Below are 6,000 nucleotides of genomic sequence, written 5' to 3' on the forward strand. Positions count from 1 at the left end.
TTTAAAGTCCTTAGAGATGATTCACATGGGAAATCACCCTGGATCTTTTACATTTTTACAGCTATTATACAGAGACCATCTTGGTCATGTTTATTCTTTTGTATTTTCCATACTAGAGAGCAGAGAAAATGACAACACAATTTGTTGATTCTTAATTGTGTCAATCTATGTCATAACATTCTTTTGCTCTGCCACACCTTAAAACTAAGCAATTTTTTTTTCTTTTTGGGATAAGATCTCTATAATTGTAACTTGGTAGAACTCAGCATGTTGCAGTCCCAGCTTATTGAAATTTGTAAACTTCAGTTCACAGGATATATAGTCATCACTTAAGGACTTCCAGGATTATGTGTCTATACTAGAGAAAAAATATTTGGAAGCAGGAGACACACATCTGAGCACTGGCCTTGTCACTAACTGGATGGGTGACCTTGGAAAAATCACTGGGCTAACCCTTCTTAGCATTATTTTCTTGATCTGTAAACTTAAGCTAATAAGCTCTGACTTTCCTACCTCCCAAGCCTGTTCAGAAACTAAGGTGAAATAGTACATATGAAAACACTTTGTTAAGGAAAAAGTAAAAATCCTCACAACCTTGTTATGAAAGCAAACACTGAGCTAGCCTTTAACTAACCTATTTTCATTCCAAGCCTTACTCCACAATGATGTCTTATTGTAATCTTCAGTTTATCCTTTCCATCATTATAGCAAAACAACAAATTATCTAGCCCCTTGTGCAAACAGCATACAAGTAGTAGAAATTTTGAACATAAGATGGCTAAATCATGTTGCTTCTTTACTGATAAAAATCACTACTGCTAGCAGGCATCTTGTTCTTCTTTTGGAAGTACAGTTAGTGGGAGCATGATTGCCTACTGCAAAGGGTACTGGGTAGAACCTGACATGCTTCAATTCTAAGTCAGTTCTGCCATTAATTAGCTGTGTGATATTAAGCAGGTCACTCCCCCTCTCGGTAAATTGAAGGGGTTGAACTATTTGATTTCTTAAGTTCCTCTACAGTTTGCAAATTCTATGACTACTTCCTGCCAAGTGCCTAAACTTAGTATATGTGCAAACAAATTCCTGATGATGGAGATGAACAAGTAAAAATAAAGTGATGGAGAAGAGTTTAAGGCTGTGTTTGTGTGTGTGTGTGTGTGTGTATGTGTGCACACCAGAGCCATCAGGCAGATGATTAATTCACTCTTATGTCAAATTGCCTGTGGGAAAAAGGTGAAAAGTCCACTAGGAAGTGTACAAGGGTTCCCTTTTCTCCACAACCTCACCAACATTTGTTACCTTTATAGTATTATCACTAGAGAAAACCACTCAACTGCAAAAATAAACAATAAGAGAGGAAGGAACAAAAGATATACCAAACAACCAGAAAACAATCAAAAAATGGCAGCAATAAGTCCTCGCCTATCAATAATAACCTTGAATGTAATATGTTTTGAAGTCAGTAAGTATGAAGCCTCCAGCTTTATTTCTTCTTTCTCGAGATTGTTTTGGCTCTTTATCGTCTTTTGTGGCTCCATATAAATTTAGGGTTTTTTTCCTGTTTCTGCAAAAAAACGTCATTGGAATTTTGATAGGCATTTCCTTGAATCTGTAGATCACTTTGGCTATGTATTAAAACAGCATTTCTTAACAATCAACAGAGCAAAAAAACAACTCCACAGAATGGGAGAAAATATTTCTGAACTCTCCATCTGACAAGAGAATAACCAGAATATATAAGGTGCTCAAACAACTAAGCAGAAAAGAAAGAAAGAAAGAAAGAAAGAAAGAAAGAAAGAAAGAAAGAAAGAAAGAAAGAAAGAAAGAAAGAAAGAAAGAAAGAATCCAATTAAAGATGGGCCAAAGGTCTGATCAGACATTTCTCAAAAGAAGACATACAAATGGCCAACAGGTATATGAAAAAATTTCCAATATTACTAATCATCAGAGAAATCCGAATCAGAACCACAGTGAGATATCACCTCACCACAGTTAAAATGGCTTTTATGAAAAAGAGAGGGAAAACAAATGCTGACAAGGATGTGGAGAAAAGAGAACCCTTGTACACTGTTGGTGGGAATGTAAATTAGTGCAGCCACTATGGAAAACAGTTTAGAGGTTCCTCAAAAAACCAAAAATAAAACTCTTCATGTGATCAAACAATTCCACTATTGGATATATATCCAAAAGAAAGGAAATCAATATATGGAAGAGCTTTATGCACTCTTATGTTTATTGCAGCACTAATCACAATAGCCAAAATATGGAACAACCTAAGTGTACATCAGTGGATGAATGGATAAAGAAAATTCACTATTGCAAGGACATGGAAACAACCCAAGTGGCCGTCAATTCATGAGTGCATAATCAAAATTTTGTATATGTTCACAACGGAATATTACTCAATTCTAAGAAACGACAGCGAGCTAGCACCACTTATACTATCCTGGATTAAGCTTAAACCCATTATCCAAAGTGAGGCGACACAAGATCAGGAAAGTGGGCTCCACATGTACTCGCCGTTAAATTGGTACTGACTGATTAAATCTATGGTGCTCAAAGGGTGGTAGTGTTCACCAGGGATGGGGGGGGGAGTAGACCCACATCTTAGGGATGTGGTGAGTATTGTGGAGGGGAAGGGCATACCTCTAACCCTTCCTAGGGAGAGACAAAGATATAAAATGTAACCAAAATGTCAAAAAACAAAAAACTTGTATCGGGTGGTGTTCAGGTGGGAGGGGGGAGGAGGGGATGAGTGTATACTTACATAATGAGTGCGATGCGCACCACCTGGAGGATGGACACGCTTGAAGCTCTGACTCAGTGGGGGGGAGGGGTGGCAGGGGCTATATATATAACCTTAACAATATTTGTACCTCCGTAATATGATGAAATAAAAAGAAAAAAAAAGACTACACACACACACACACACACACACAGAAAATGTGGTATATATACACAATGAAATACTACTCATCCATAAAAATAATGAAATTATGTCATTTGCAGCAACATGAATGAAACCAGAGAACATTATGTTAAGTGAAATAAGCCAAGCACAGAAAGACAAATATCACGTGTTCTCACTGATACGTGGGAGTGAAAAGGTGGATCTCATGAAGATAGAGAGTAGATTGGTGGTTACCACCATTTAACAGTAATAAATGGATATTTTTAATCTCTTTTTATCTTCTTCCTGTATTTATCAATTGGTTCTGAACTTGGTAGTATTTGAGAGATGTGGTATTATTCACCATTACCCACAACTATATCTATTCAACCCATTTCTACCCTGCCTTTGTGTTCTTCAGTTCGCTATCTATTCCATATTGTCTCCTGAGTATCTATATGGGCCTGTTTCTGAATGCACCTCTAACTGCCTAGTTACTTCTATGTGTGTACATCTGTATAATACTATTTACGTGTGGGTATTAGGCTTAAGTTGCATATGGTCCTAAAAAAGATTGATCTGGGAGTGTATGGAAGAAAGTGGGAGAGAGAATGAAAGTGTGTTCGTTGAACTTGGCTTTGAGGGCCACCTTCGTATAGTTATCATAAAGATTTTGTTCTTCTTTTCCTTCTTGACAGTTTATTTTTACTAGAAGCAGGCACTACCTGAAAAAAAACTGCTTAGGCCTATTTCTTTCCCTCTTCTTCCATTCTGGGGCCACAGTCTTTCCTTGTCCCATCTCTTTGCTAGTAGTGTCAGAAGGAAGAGAGCAGTCACTATTTCAGAAAACTTTTCTGTGCTAGCTCAAAGATTGTTTACAAACCAGGGAAGTTCTCATTTTTCATAGGCAAACAATCATATTAGAGAATATAATCAGTATTTTGTGATTGTTATCTGGTGTTCTGTGGCACATAGTTCTAAAATACTTGGTGAATTTTATCAAGTTATCTTAATTTCATCACACCCTTGGGAAAAATAAGGTAGGAGTCAGAATTATGGTCACCCTTATTACAGGTGAAACCAAAGGTAGAATAGATTCATTGCTTTGCTAATCATCCCTCCAACATTTCTTGGAAATACAAGTATTGGTGAGTCCAGACTATTCCTGGGCCAGTTGTCTAATAAGCAAAAGGGGACCCAGACTATTTTTTAAGGAAACAGATATTTGTCGGAAATAATAACAAAATATGTTCATTTCTAGTCTCATCAGTTGGACCTATTGGACTTTCAATTCAGATTTCTAGGGCCCTTGTTTCTCTCCTTCTCTATTTACTCCACCCTGCCCAACAATTACCCCGACTCTTCTGGATGTTTCTCACAGGGAAAGATCTGGGACAGTGATAATTGTCAGTGGAGAGGAAAAAAGTCCAATGTTCTAGGTATTATTCATATGCAGATTTTATGAAAAGAACATCAAGCTCCTCCTTCCCTCTTACCTGTACATCTGAGGGTGTGCAGGGAGGTAGGGCCTGGGGGGGGGTGCAGCAAAGGATAATTCTAAGTAGACCATCCTGCTGAAGAGTGCTTGTGTGATTCCTGGGGAGTTTTGCCTAGCGCTAGGGAAAGATTTATGGTCAAGATCTGTTTCTTTAGAGTTAAAGCCAGTATAACAGTATACAAAATGCTATAACCTAGACATTATTTTGGTTAAATAAATCCTTTTAAGTACATACTTCTGGAGAAATATGGAGTTTATGTTTCTCCTTGGGTAACTTTACAAACAATCCTTCTGTTGTTCAGGCATCTATTTTGGGTCATCCTATGTTTTTATCCATTCATAAAAAATGTCAGTTGTCTCATAGAATCTCAGGATCTTCGCTTGATTTTCAGGAGGCTCTGAATTTGTAGTCTCAAACCCAATCTAGATAGCATTTGTGAATGTGTGTGTGTCTGTGTGTCCATAAGAAGCTTCCATCTGTGATGGTTGGTGTTCTCAGAGAAGGCTTGTTGGAGTAGGAGTTAATTTGTTTGTTTTCTAAGTTCACACTAGTGTCAGCTCAATTGGAAACCTTCAATTCGCCCTTGGGGAAGTCTGTCACTTGGTACAAGTTCAGCTGGGCTATGATGCATGTTTGACGTTGCTCTAAAAGAGGGTCAGCCAGTGATTGATGTCTTCCTCATATCAAAGATGTAAAAATCAGATGAACTGCTCAGATACCCTATATGAGCTGGAAGATAGTCACTTCTGGGTTCCCAGCTTGGACGAGGGTAATCATTTGCTTTGAGCTGTGTATTAGCCAATCTGTTCTACTTCTTAAATCCTGTATTCTGAGAGCCATTTCTTATTGGTCATCAATAATATAAATTTTGGTGCATATTAAGCTCTTACCTCAACTCCTACAGCTATGGAAAGGAAAAAACGTCATATATACACATACACACAAAACTCAGACCTTTGCCTTTCAAAAAGTTTTCGTCATTTTTCCCTCCTATAATGGCAGAGAAGGTACACCAATTCATTGTGATTCAAACAAAATAAAGCCCACACTATGGTTTTGCTGAAGCTCTGGAGAAATACACAGCTGACAGTCAAAAAGAACTATTTATGGTATTAAGGACACACACACACACATACACACATCTAACAATAAGTGGGAGGTGGGACAAGGGTGATGCACAGTTTAGGCAGACAGATGGAAAAAGGGATGGGAAGCTTGAGTATTGTTTTACTCCCTTGCCCTTTATTTGCCATTATTTGCCCTTTATTTGACATTAGATAGTTAGGTAAATAGATATATTCTTCTTTTCCTTTTTGGTAGTTTATTTTTACTCTAGGCTAAGTAGAAATGAAACCATCTATAAAATACTGGCTAAAGAGGAAATTACTTTGCTTTGGTTCAAATACAGAATGACCTAGCCCAAAGACGAAAGAACAGCCAGCTGCCTTTGTACAGGAGTGTCAGACAGGCTGCTGAAAAGGATTACTTTCTTCAAATATTTTCTTTGGTAGAAGTGGTCCCAGGCATGAGTACGCATGCCTGGATGTGTGCACACACACCCCTCCACCCATATAGATACATGAACAAACCCACACATAATGATTTATGTTC

Source organism: Microcebus murinus, chromosome X (assembly GCF_040939455.1).
Source record: "Microcebus murinus isolate Inina chromosome X, M.murinus_Inina_mat1.0, whole genome shotgun sequence".
NCBI classification, from domain to species: Eukaryota; Metazoa; Chordata; class Mammalia; order Primates; family Cheirogaleidae; genus Microcebus; species Microcebus murinus.